The sequence below is a fragment of the Nicotiana tabacum genome, chromosome 15 (assembly GCF_000715075.1).
Source record: "Nicotiana tabacum cultivar K326 chromosome 15, ASM71507v2, whole genome shotgun sequence".
Classification (NCBI taxonomy): domain Eukaryota; kingdom Viridiplantae; phylum Streptophyta; class Magnoliopsida; order Solanales; family Solanaceae; genus Nicotiana; species Nicotiana tabacum.
The window spans coordinates 19692950-19707302 of NC_134094.1; positions in this window are offsets into that span (position 1 = coordinate 19692950).

Sequence of the window (14353 nt, forward strand, 5' to 3'; positions counted from 1 at the left end):
CTTTCCTTATCATGTGGGATTGATTCAGCTTGGGACATAATTCTTTGAATTTCCTTCCACGTATTCATATGCGCACATGAGCGCTCGGTATCAGTTGTGTATCACCGGCTTGTGATTTCAGGGATTATGTGCAAGATGAGAATTCTATGTTTTGGTGATGGGCCAGTCCGGAGGACTTAAGGCCATAGTTAGACAACAGTTTAAGCTCGGTAGCTTTAGTTATAACTTGTACAAGTGGACTCATATGTCCGGTAATGACCCTACAGTGGAATTTGTGGCTCCATGAGTGGTGGAATGGCGGTATGATGGATATGATATGACCGCGTGATGTGTTAAGACGATTTGAATGTGACGAGAAGTGTTTCCTTGAAATGTAAAGAAATGGCCATTCGGTGCTTGATTTTTGTTTTAATATGACGTACAATCTCGAGTATGAATGTTTTGAAGGATCTTTCATATTTTTAAATTTTGGGGTAAATTAAATTCTCATGTCTGGGTAATGAGTTTAGACTCAGATTGAATAAGTGATTGCATAGTAATTGTGATTGTGAAAAGATATAACAAGATGCCAATTTGAGGCTTGGGAGGTGGGCTATCTCCTGGAGAGTAATCTACGTAGGTGTGTTCATTATATGTGAGTGGAGAGTTACTTTTCCGCCAGCAGGGTGTATGTGTGGAGATTTGAATTTGAATCTGGCTGAGAAAGTTGACTTGAGTGTCAAGAGAATGATTGCAAGCTTAGCAAATGATTTGGGGTATTTTTATGGTTGGCGTTGTATGAGCTTGAGAAGAATTTTTCGTTGAACTGACGGAAGTATTAGGGCAGTAGTAGAGTATGGATATTGTGAGTTATGGAGTGTTTAAATTTATGGCTTTGAGCCAAGTGGGGGAGCCTGCTGCAGACGGCTTAATTTCATGGTTATATATTAAATTTTAGTTTTGGTCTGAGGCATACTTGTGGATTAGTTATGACTTGCAGAGATGGAGTTCGAGAATGACTTGAGTAAACGAATTCTTGGATACGGGTTATATTGTACTTTATGATTATGTGAAAAATCATGGGATGCATGAGTTGTTATTTTCAAAAGATGTAGTACGCACGGAGTATGAATTTGTTTGGGGGTATTAAAGTAGAGTTACTTCTTTGAGTGTTGTTGTGCTAATGGGGCAGGTGTCTTTTGACCCATTTGGATGGTGCAATTAGATTTGAGCAAAGTGGGTGACTCCCGAGAAAATTCTAGTGGGTTTGAGAATTTTATATAGCAATTGAGAATTTCTCCGAACTTGTGTATGGATAAAACCTGAGATTCACACTGGATGGTGCCTGGACTTGCGAAAATTCTGTATGACTATGGATTCTATGTTTTAGTATAAGGAGGGTGAGGAGAACAATTTCAAATTCACATAGGGTATTTTCAGAGCGAGTGTTACAATTGTGGTATTTTTGAAGGTGCTTAAGAAGAATACAGTTGCTTATGGACCGTAGGGCGTTGTGGTTCTATGCTAAGGTTTGCGGGGTGAGTTGTGGTTAAAGATCGTGGTGTTTTAGCAAGGAGAAGTATCAATTTCAAGACAAATTCAGATGGGACTTGGAGAAATAGGACAACTTGGTAGTAGGTTGGATCAGTATGGTAATAGATATGATCGGTTCTTTGAGTGCTTATCATGTGGGGATTTTCTACAGGTGCTTTGTGGTAATACTCTTAGGTTTGGCGACCTGCGTGGCTTGGTTGAGTTAGAGAGATTTAAATTTGATGGAATCAGAAATAGTGATTTGTGTGTTCTATGGATTTGGAGATTGGGAGTTCTCAGGAGCAGATTATTTTGTGGTTGTGGACTATGAAGTCGTGACCGAAGCGAGTCAGATGATATGATGTATTATGAATCAGTCGCGGTGAATTTTCGGAGGGTTATTTATCTATTGTGGTGACGAGAGTTGATTTGGGGTCCATAGGTAGTCCCAATTAAGATGTGTATTCTACACCGAGCCGGAATGGTTGGCTCCATACTGCTATTGTTGAGGGATGTGTCATTCGGTTGATGTTGAACTTATCTGTGTTCTAAAATGATCTGTGAGTTACTCCTTTATGCTACGAGGAGTTGTGATTCATTGGTTATGTGCACAGATGGTGCGATTCTATTTAAGCTTTATAGCGGAATTTGAGAATATTTGGGTATTGCATGAGCGATTGCGTAATGGTTATGTTCTTTCAGGTTTTGTGTGGCATTTTTGTCCTTTGCCTCTCTGTGGTTATTGATTTTGAGCGGGGTAGCTCGAGGTATATATTATGGATCGGCGTTTGGATGGGGTCATGCATTGCAGCAGAGTTATGTTAAGGTATGAACCTTGTGTTAGAATCGGGTGATGGTTCTACGGTGTATGATGGATTTTCAGCATTTCGTTGTGGCGGTACTTGTTAATCTGGCGGGGCAATTCTCTTATTTGAGTCATTTTCCATGACTGGGTACATTTGAATTGTTGCTTATTGGTGCACGGATTGCACGGGTTATGGCTCTGAGTTATATTGGTGTGGTATATCTATGGAACAGTTGTGTTTAGTAATATAAGGTCATTGGACCTAGAATGAGTAGTATCAGGTTTGATTTCGGTTTATTCGGGAGTATAATATTGAGAGTCGACTCAAAAAGTGATTATGGTTCTGTTGGGGTGAGAGAGCTCCGTGACTTGTTGATCTGGTAAGTGGTCATGAAATTTCGCATGTTTCTTTTATTATCAATAGTGTACGAAGGTTTTGGGATGAGGTTTGGTTCGATATGGGTTCAATACTAGTATTTGGTTGGTTTTGGAGTAGTCATTGTGGTCAGAAATGGTGCTATGAGCATGCGAGTTGTGTAATGTGTTAGGTGATTATGTCTGTGGTTATGGTTATGGTTATGGCTTGATACAACTTGTTCAAACTCATATAGGGTGTAAATGTAAGATTCGTGTCTTGAAAGAAATTCTAAAGGTTGTTAATTAAATTCCAAGGTTTATGGGCCAAAGTTAAATTAATAATTTTCAGTTATGTTGTGTGGTCAGGCCTATATAGAATAGGGTGACATGAGATCACCCCCGGGTACGTGTGTGGTAAGATGGAACAGTGATTTGATAGCTTGGAAATAACTCTTGGCACGTTCGAGGATGAACGTATGTTTAAGTGGGGGAGAATGTAACGACCCGGCCGGTCGTTTTGAGTATTACAACCACGTTTCCCCATTTACTGATCAAATTGTACTTTACACTTGTTGTGTGAATTGCCGGGGTAATTGGTTCGGGTCCAGTGAGGTTTTGGAATGAATTGGAATATTTAGTTCCAAGGTTTATAGTTTAAGTTAAAATAGTGACCGGATGTGGACTTATGTGTAAACGACCTCAGATTCGAATTTTGATAATTCCAATAGCTCCGTATGATGATTTTGGACTTCGGAGCATGTCCGGAATTTTTTTTGGAGGTCCGTAGTGGAATTAGGCTTGAAATGCCGAAAGTTGAATTTTTGGGAAGTTTGACCGGGGGTTGACTTTTTGATATCGAGGTCGGAATCCGATTCTGAAAATTGGAATAGCTTCGTTATGTTATTTTTGACTTGTGTGCAAAATTTGAAGTCAATCCAGATTGATTTGATGTATTTCGGCACAAGATATAGAATTTAAATGTTCAAAGTTTATTAGACTTGAATTGAGGTGTGATTCATAGTTTTAGCGTTGTTTGATGTGATTCACGGCTTCGACTAAGTTCGTATGATGTTTAGGGACTTGCTGGTATATTTGGTTGAGGTCCCGAGGGGCTCGGGTGAATTTCGGGGTGGTTTCGGACCATTTCTAGGCCATTTTTAGTTGCTGGTTTCTGCCTATAGAGGTGTGCATCGCGATCGCGAAGAGCAAACAGCAGTTTGGAACCATGTGAATCGCAATCGCGGAAGCTCTTTTGCGATCGCGTAGAACAAAATCTCTGTTGCACTAACCCGACTTTGAAAACTACTTATATCTCGCAATCTATAAGGAATTTGGAGATGATCCAAAAATAAAAGTTATAGACCTTGATGTCTAGTTTGCAAAAATATAAACCATTTGTAATTTGGAGTTGTGTACCAAGATTTATGGTGGATACACTATAGGCTGTCCGGGAAGAGTTTGGAAATCTCCGTTGTACAGGGCTGATTTTGGAAGCTTATATCTAGAAATCTGTAAGGAATTGGAAGAGGAGAAACAAATGAAATTTATATCCCTTGGTGTCTGGTTTTCAGAAAGTTAAACCATTTGCAATTTGGAGTTTTGTAAAAAGAGTTATGACCATTATACTAGAGGCTGTTTGGAAGTGCTGGGAATTTGTTCTTCGCTATCGCGAAAAGCAAATTTTGGGCAGACAATTTTTGTGCTTCGCGATCGCAAAGTGTAAATGCCTGGACAGAAGATATATTTTGAGGTTTCGTCCATTTTAACACATTTGGATCTATGGAGCTCGGATTGAAACGATATTTGAGGTGATTTTCACCATATGGATTGGGGTAAGTGATTCTAATTCGGTTTTGGTTAAATTACATGAATATATTATTGTTTTTATCAACAAATTAGTATTTTGGGTTGAAAATAGTAGAAAAATGCATAGACTTTAATTGAGGATTTGAAGGCCGAGTTGTGGTCAGATTTGAGTAATTTTGGTATGGATGGACTCGTGGTTGAATGGGGGTTCAGATTTTGTGAGTTTTATCGGATTACGAGACGTGGGCCCCACGGGTGATTTTTGGGGCGTAATTTCGGATTTTTGGAAAATATTAGTATTTTGATATGAAATTAATTTCTATAATTTTTGTAAGCTGAAACAAATTAATTGTGACTAGATTCGAGCCGTTTGGAAGGTATACACGCATAATGGAATTTCTGGAGCATTGCTTAGCTTGCTCGACATTGGATTTGGCTTGTTCGAGGTAAGTAACTCTTCTAATCTTGGAGCTGAGGGTATGAACCCTGAATATATGTATTATGTGAATATTTGGGAGGTGACGCACATGCTAGGTGACGGGCGTATGGGCGTGCACTATAGAAATTGTGACATAGTTGTTTTTGTGGAATTTTGTAGTTAAATAATCTTGCCATTTTTCATGCAGTTTTATGTGTTAAAGAAATTGAGCTGAAAAGCATATTAAAAATCATGTTGAGGCTATGTGCCAGTATTATTGGGACCCACAGAGGTCATAGCTGTGAATTATTTATTTTAAATTGAAAATTATACTCAGTCATATTCATGTCATTACATATCATATCTTAGTCTCTGTTATTATTTATTGATACATCATATCATCATTTTTGGGCTATTCTCATGACATTGTGAGCCCATGAGAGAGAGACTGGAGAGATTGATGACTGAGGGAGGCCGATGGTCTAATTGTGAGGATATTTTTGGGATCGGGCTGCATGTCGCAGCAGGCCATGTTGGCTTTATATATATTATTACTATTATATGGATCGGGGCTGCCCACCTACAGCAAGCCTTATTCGCTTATTATTGCACGTGAGTTAGCCGTGCAGCACGTGAGTTGGCCGTGCAGATTCTTATATTATTATTGCACGTCAGTTGGCCGTGCGGATCATTATATTATTATTGCACGCCAGTTGGCCGTGTGGATCCTTATATTATTATTGCACGTGAGTTGGCCGTGCATCACGTGAGTTGGCCGTGCGGATCCAGATACTTATATTATGGCACGTGAGTTGTCCGTACTTATAGCGCTTGGGCTGTTGGAGCCCCTCATGAGTCTGTACACCGCCAGTGAGCGCAGTCGACTATAAACAGGGATCGGGTTGCATGCCGCAACATGTATTTTATAGCGCTGAGTGATTGAGTGTGCTGAGCACAGTGAGAGAGAATGCAAGACAGTGAGATTGAGAACTCTGAGAGTGTGAGTACATGAGTACAATCTCTGAGATACACTGCATTGACATGCACACATGACATATATGCATAGAGATGTGTTTTCCTCATGCTGTACGATATCACATTATTCATGATATCTCACACATGCTAACAGATGGGCATAGTGATGCATTTGTTTTACACTGGGTATCTGGGAAAGTAAATGAGATATTTTATTTATTATTGAAAGGATTTTGGGAAAATTATTGCTTTCAAACTTATTCATATTTTTGGAAATTTCGGTAAACGATTTGGGTTTTTCACTGATGTACTTGAAAGGAAGAACTATTATATTTGAAATCATGATTTGGCTGAGCATTTTATCTCTGAGTTACTTCTGGTATTATTTGCTTTATGTTGTTATGGACTATTGTGAACTCGTGGTTTTGGACTCGACCTTGGTAGAAGCTCGTCACTACTTTTAACCTAAGGCTAGGTTTGTTAGTTACTCAGTACATGGGGTCAGTTGTATTGATACTACACTTCTGCACATTGCGTGCAGATGTTGGCTGTTGTTGTTGCTGTGCTCGATGGTTGCGGGACTTAAAGATGTACCTGCGTTCTTGTTGTAGCTGCCTCTTGTTCAGGGTAGCCTTAGATTTATAAAAGCTCTGTTTATGAATTATTCAAACAGACTATGTATTTATTTCATTTCCGTTTTGTTTACTCTATTCTTAGAAGCTCATGATTTGTACTACCAGTTCTTGGGGGATGTATAAGATTAAGATCTTTATTCACTTAAATTGATTTAATAATTATTATTGGAATTGGATAATTGAAAGTTGGCTTACCTAGCGGGTTGGGTTAGGTGCCATCACAACTAGTTGGATTTTGGGTCGTGACAAGGTGGTATTAGAGCTCTAGGATTCATACGTTCTACAAGTCATGAGCAAGTGTCTAGTAGAGTCTTGCGGATCGGTATGATGACGTCCATACTTATCTTCGAGAGGCTACAGGGCATTTAGGATATATACTTCCCATCTTTCTTTCCTTATCGTGTGGGATTGATTCAGCTTGGGACATAATTCTTTGAATTTCCTTCCACGTATTCGTATGCGCACATGAGCGCTCGGTATCAGTTGTGTATCACCGGCTTGTGATTTCAGGGATCATGTGCGAGATGAGAATTCTATGTTTTGGTGATGGGCCAGTCTGGAGGACTTAAGGCCATAGTTAGACAACAGTTTAAGCTCGGTAGCTTCAGTTATAACTTGTACAAGTGGACTCATATGTCCGGTAATGACCCTACAGTGGAATTTGTGGCTCAATGAGTGGTGGAATGGCGGTATGATGGATATGATATGACCGCGTGATGTGTTAAGACGATTTGAATGTGACGAGAAGTGTTTCCTTGAAATGTAAAGAAATGGCCATTGGGTGCTTGATTTTCGTTTTAATGTGACGTACAATCTCGAGTATGAATGTTTTGAAGGATCTTTCATATTGTTAAATTTTGGGGTAAATTAAATTCTCATGTCTGGGTAATGAGTTTGGACTCAGATTGACTAAGTGATTGCATAGTAATTGTGATTGTGAAAAGATATAACAAGATGCCAATTTGAGGCTTAGGAGGTGGGCTATCTCCTGGAGAGTAATCTACATAGGTGTGTTCATTATATGTGAGTGGAGAATTACTTTTCTGCTAGCAGGGCGTATGTGTGGAGATTTGAATTTGAATCTGGCTGAGAAAGTTGACTTGAGTGTCAAGAGAATGATTGCAAGCTTAGCAGATGATTTGGGATATTTTTATGGTTGGCGTTGTATGAGCTTGAGAAGAATTTTTTGTTGAACTGACGGAAGTATTAGGGCAGTAGTAGAGTATGGATATTGTGAGTTATGGAGTGTTTAAATTTATGGCTTTGAGCCAAGTGGGGGAGCCTACTGCAGACGGCTTAATTTCATGGTTATATATTAAATTTTAGTTTTGGTCTGAGGCATACTTGTGGATTAGTTATGACTTGCAGAGATGGAGTTCGAGAATGACTTGAGTAAACGAATTCTTGGATACGGGTTATATTGTACTTTATGATTATGTGAAAAATCATGGGATGCATGAGTTGTTATTTTCAAAAGATGTAGTACGCACGGAGTATGAATTTGTTTGGGGGTATTAAAGTAGAGTTACTTCTTTGAGTGTTGTTGTGCTAATGGGGCAGGTGTCTTTTGACCCATTTGGACGGTGCAATTAGATTTGAGCAAAGTGGGTGACTCCCGAGAAAATTCTAGTGGGTTTGAGAATTTTATATAGCAATTGAGAATTTCTCCGAACTTGTGTATGGATAAAACCTGAGATTCACACTGGATGGTGCCTGGACTTGCGAAAATTCTGTATGACTATGGATTCTATGTTTTAGTATAAGGAGGGTGAGGAGAACAATTTCAAATTCACATAGGGTATTTTCAGAGCGAGTGTTACAATTGTGGTATTTTTGAAGGTGCTTAAGAAGAATACAGTTGCTTATGGACCGTAGGGCGTTGTGGTTCTATGCTAAGGTTTGCGGGGTGAGTTGTGGTTAAAGATCGTGGTGTTTTAGCAAGGAGAAGTATCAATTTCAAGACAAATTCAGATGGGACTTGGAGAAATAGGACAACTTGGTAGTAGGTTGGATCAGTATGGTAATAGATATGATCGGTTCTTTGAGTGCTTATCATGTGGGGATTTTCTACAGGTGCTTTGTGGTAATACTCTTAGGTTTGGCAACCTGCGTGGCTTGGTTGAGTTAGAGAGATTTAAATTTGATGGAATCAGAAATAGTGATTTGTGTGTTCTATGGATTAGGAGACTGGGAGTTCTCAGGAGCAGATTATTTTGTGGTTGTGGACTGTGAAGTCGTGACCGAAGCGAGTCAGATGATATGATGTATTATGAATCAGTCGCGGTGAATTTTCGGAGGGTTATTTATCTATTGTGGTGACGAGAGTTGATTTGGGGTCCATAGGTAGTCCCAATTAAGATGTGTATTCTACACCGAGCCGGAATGGTTGGCTCCATACTGCTATTGTTGAGGGATGTGTCATTCGGTTGATGTTGAACTTATCTGTGTTCTAAAATGATCTGTGAGTTACTCCTTTATGCTACGAGGAGTTGTGATTCATTGGTTATGTGCACAGATGGTGCGATTCTATTTAAGCTTTATAGCGGAATTTGAGAATATTTGGGTATTGCATGAGCGATTGCGTAATGGTTATGTTCTTTCAGGTTTTGTGTGGCATTTTTGTCCTTTGCCTCTCTGTGGTTATTGATTTTGAGCAGGGTGGCTCGAGGTATATATTATGGACCGGCGTTTGGATGGGGTCACGCATTGCAGCAGAGTTATGTTAAGGTATGAACCTTGTGTTAGAATCGGGTGATGGTTCTATGGTGTATGATGGATTTTCAGCATTTCGTTGTGGCGGTACTTGTTAATCTGGCGGGGCAATTCTCTCATTTGAGTCATTTTCCATGACTGGGTACATTTGAATTGTTGCTTATTGGTGCACGGATTGCACGGGTTGTGGCTCTGAGTTATATTGGTGTGGTATATCTATGGAACAGTTGTGTTTAGTAATATAAGGTCATTAGACCTAGAATGAGTAGTAACAGGTTTGATTTCGGTATATTCGGGAGTATAATATTGAGAGTCGACTCAAAAAGTGATTATGGTTCTGGTTGGGGTGAGAGAGCTCCGTGACTTGTTGATCTAGTAAGTGGTCATGAAATTTCGCATGTTTCTTTTATTATCAACAGTGTACGAAGGTTTTGGGATGAGGTTTGGTTCGATATGGGTTCAATACTAGTATTTGGTTGGTTTTGGAGTAGTCATTGTGGTCAGAAATGGTGCTATGAGCATGCGAGTTGTGTAATGTGTTAGGTGATTATGTCTGTGGTTATGGTTATGGTTATGGCTTGATACAACTTGTTCAAACTCATACAGGGTGTAAATGTAAGATTCGTGTCTTGAAAGAAATTCTAAAGGTTGGAAATTAAATTCCAAGGTTTATGGGCCAAAGTTAAATTAATAATTTTCAGTTATATTGTGTGGTCAGGCCTATATAGAATAGGTTGACATGAGATCACCCCCGGGTACGTGTGTGGTAAGATGGAACAGTGATTTGATGGCTTGGAAATAACTCTTGGCACGTTCGGGGATGAATGTATGTTTAAGTGGGGGAGAATGTAACGACCTGGCCGGTCGTTTTGAGTATTACAATCACGTTTCCCCATTTACTGATCAAATTGTACTTTACAGTTGTTGTGTGAATTGCCGGGGTAATTGGTTCGGGTCCAGTGAGGTTTTGGAATGAATTGGAACACTTAGTTCCAAGATTTAAAGTTTAACTTAAAATAGTGACCGGATGTGGACTTATATGTAAACGACCTCAGATTCGAATTTTGATAATTCCAATAGCTCCGTATGATAATTTTGGACTTCGGAGCATGTCCGGAAATTTTTTTGGAGGTCCGTAATGGAATTAGGCTTGAAATGCCGAAAGTTGAATTTTTGGGAAGTTTGACCGGGGGGTTGACTTTTTGATATCGAGGTCGGAATCCGATTCTGAAAATTGGAATAGCTTCGTTATGTTATTTATGACTTGTGTGCAAAATTTGAAGTCAATCCAAATTGATTTGATGTATTTCGGCACAAGATATAGAATTTGAAAGTTCAAAGTTCATTAGGCTTGAATTGAGGTACGATTCGTAGTTTTAGCGTTGTTTGATGTGATTCAAGGCTTCGACTAAGTTCATATGATGTTTAGGGACTTGCTGGTATATTTGGTTGAGGTCCCGAGGGGCTCGGGTGAGTTTCGAGGTGGTTTCGGACCATTTCTAGGCCATTTTTAGTTGCTGGTTTCTGCCTATAGAGGTGTGCATCGCGATCGCGAACAGTTCGCGAAGAGCAAATAGCAGTTTGGAACCTTGTGAATCGCAATCGCGGAAGCTCTTTTGCGATCGCGTAGAACAAAATTTCTGTTGCACTAACCCGACTTTGGAAACTTATATCTCGCAATCTATAAGGAATTTGGAGATGATCCAAAAATGAAAGTTATAGCCCTTGATGTCTAATTTGCAGAAATATATGTAATTTGGAGTTGTGTACCAAGATTTATGGTGGATACACTATAGGCTGTCCGGGAAGAGTTTGGAAATCTCCATTGCACAGGGCTGACTTTGGAAGCTTATATCTAGAAATCTGTAAGGAATTGGAAGAGGAGAAACAAATGAAATTTATATCCCTTGGTGTCTAGTTTTCAGAAAGTTAAACCATTTGCAATTTGGAGTTTTGTAAAAAGAGTTATGACCATTATACTAGAGGCTGTTTGGAAGTGCTGGGAATTTGTTCTTTGCTATCGCGAAAAGCAAATTTTGGGCAGACAATTTTTGTGCTTCGCGATCGCGAAGTGTAAATGCCTGGACAGAAGATATATTTTGAGGTTTCGTCCATTTTAACACATTTGGAGCTATGGAGCTCGGATTGAAATGATATTTGTGGCGATTTTCACCATATGGATTGGGGTAAGTGATTCTAATTCGATTTTGGTTAAATTACACGAATATATTATTATTTTTATCAACAAATTAGTATTTTGGGTTGAAAATAGTAGAAAAATGCATAGACTTTAATTGAGGAATTGAAGGCCGAGTTGTGGTCGGATTTGAGTAATTTTGGTATGGATGGACTCGTGGTTGAATGGGGGTTCAGATTTTGTGAGTTTTATCGGATTACGAGATGTGGGCCCCACGGGTGATTTTTGGGACGTAATTTCGGATTTTTGGAAAATATTAGTATTTTGATATGAAATTAATTCCTATAATTTTTGTAAGCTGAAACAAATTAATTGTGGCTAGATTCGAGCCGTTTGGAAGGTATACGCGCAGAATAGAATTTCTGGAGCATTGCTTAGCTTGCTCGACATTGGATTTGGCTTGTTCGAGGTAAGTAACTCTTCTAATCTTGGAGCTGAGGGTATGAACCCTGAATATATGTATTATGTGAATTGTTGGGAGGTGACGCACATGCTAGGTGACGGGCGTATGGGCGTGCACTATAGAAATTGTGACATAGTTGTTTTTGTTGAATTTTGTAGTTAAATAATCTTGCCATTTTTCATGCAGTTTTATGTGTTAAAGAAATTGAGCTGAAAAGCATATTAAAAATCATGTTGAGGCTATGTGCCAGTATTATTGGGACCTACAGAGGTCATAGCTGTGAATTATTTATTTTAAATTGAAAATTATACTCAGTCATATTCATGTCATTACATATCATATCTTAGTCTCTGTTATTATTTATTGATACATCATATCATCATTTTTGGGCTATTCTCATGACATTGTAAGCCCATGAGAGAGAGACTGGAGAGATTGATGACTGAGGAAGGCCGATGGTCTAATTGTGAGGATATTTTTGGGATCGGGCTGCACGTCGCAGCAGGCCATGTTGGCTTTATATATATTATTACTATTATATGGATCGGGGCTGCCCACCTACAGCAAGCCTTATTCGCTTATTATTGCACGTGAGTTAGCCGTGCAGCACGTGAGTTGGCCGTGCAGATTCTTATATTATTATTGCACGTCAGTTGGCCGTGCAGCACGTGAGTTGGCCGTGCGAATCCTTATATTATTATTGCACGTGAGTTGGCCGTGCAGATCCTTATATTATTATTGCACGTGAGTTTGCCGTGCATCACGTGAGTTGGCCGTGCGAATCCAGATACTTATATTATGGCATGTGAGTTGTCCGTGCTTATATCGCTTGGGGTGTAGGAGCCCCTCATGAGTTTGTACACCCCTAGTGAGTGCAGTCGACTATAAACAGGGATCGGGCTGCACACCGCAGTAAGTATTGTATAGCGCTGAGTGATTGAGTGTGCTGAGCACAGTGAGAGAGAATGCAAGACAGTGAGATTGAGAACTCTGAGAGTGTGAGTACATGAGTACAATCTCTGAGATACACTGCATTGACATGCACACATGACATATATGCATAAAGATGTGTTTTCCTCATGCTGTACGGTATCACATTATTCATGATATCTCACACATGCTGACAGATGGGCATAGTGATGCATTTGTATTACACTGGTTATCTGGGAAAGAAAATGAGATATTTTATTTATTATTGAAAGGATTTTGGGAAAATTATTGCTTTCAAACTTATTCATATTTTTGGAAATTTCGGTAAACGATTTGGGTTTTTCACTGATGTACTTGAAAGGGAGAACTATTATTTTTGAAATCATGATTTGGTTGAGCATTTTATCTCTGAGTTGCTTCTGGTATTATTTGCTTTATGTTGTTATGGATTGTTGTAGACTAAGTGGTTTTGGACCCGACCTTGGTAGAAGCTCGTCACTACTTTTAACCTAAGGCTAGGTTTGTTACTTACTCAGTACATGGGGTCAGTTGTACTGATACTACACTTCTATATATTGCGTGCAGATGTTGGCTGCTGTTGTTGCTGTGCTCGATAGTTGCGGGACTTGAAGATGTACCTGCGTTCCTGTTGTAGCTGTCTCTTGTTCAGGGTAGCCTTAGATTTATAAAAGCTCTGTTTATGAATTATTCAAATAGACTATGTATTTATTTCATTTTCGCTTTGTTTACTCTATTCTTAGAAGCTCATGATTTGTACTACCAGTTCTTGGGGGATGTATAAGATTAAGATCTTTATTCACTTAAATTGCTTTAATAATTATTATTGGAATTGGATAATTGAAAGTTGGCTTACCTAGCGGGTTGGGTTAGGTGCCATCACGACTAGTTGGATTTTGGGTCGTGACAAGGTGGTATCAGAGCTCTAGGTTCATAGGTTCTACAAGTCATGAGCAAATGTCTAGTAGAATAGTTGATGATGTGCTTGTGAAAGTGGGGAAGTTTCTCCTCCCCGCCGACTTTGTTATTCTCGATTGTGTTTTTGATAAAGAGATCCCTATCATTTTTAGGAGACCATTCCTTGATACCAGGAGAGTACTCATGGACTCAGAACGAAATGAGATTAAGTTTCGGGTTAATGACGAAGAAGTTACCTTTAAAGCAAGTAAGGGTATGAAATTGCTACATGCATACGAGAGTATCTCAGTCATTGATGTTGTTGATGTGGTAGAGGATGCCATCGAGGTGAAGATGGAAGAGGAATTCCTTGGTGAGGCATTGGCAGCTATTTTGGTGAATTTTGATGGTGAGTACATGAAAGGATACGTGGAATCAGTGAATGCGATGGAAGGGCTTGGGTCCTATACTTTTGCACCAAAGAAGCTTTCTCTTGACTTAGAAAATAGAGTCACTCCTCCTGCTAAGCCTTCAATTGTCGAGCCTCCACAACTTGAGCTCAAGCCACTTCCGCCGCACTTAAGGTATAAATTTCTTGGCCCTAATGAAACTCTACCCGTAATTGTTTCTTATTTATTGAATGATGTGAATGTTGAATACTTATTGGAGACCTTGAGGGAGCACAAAC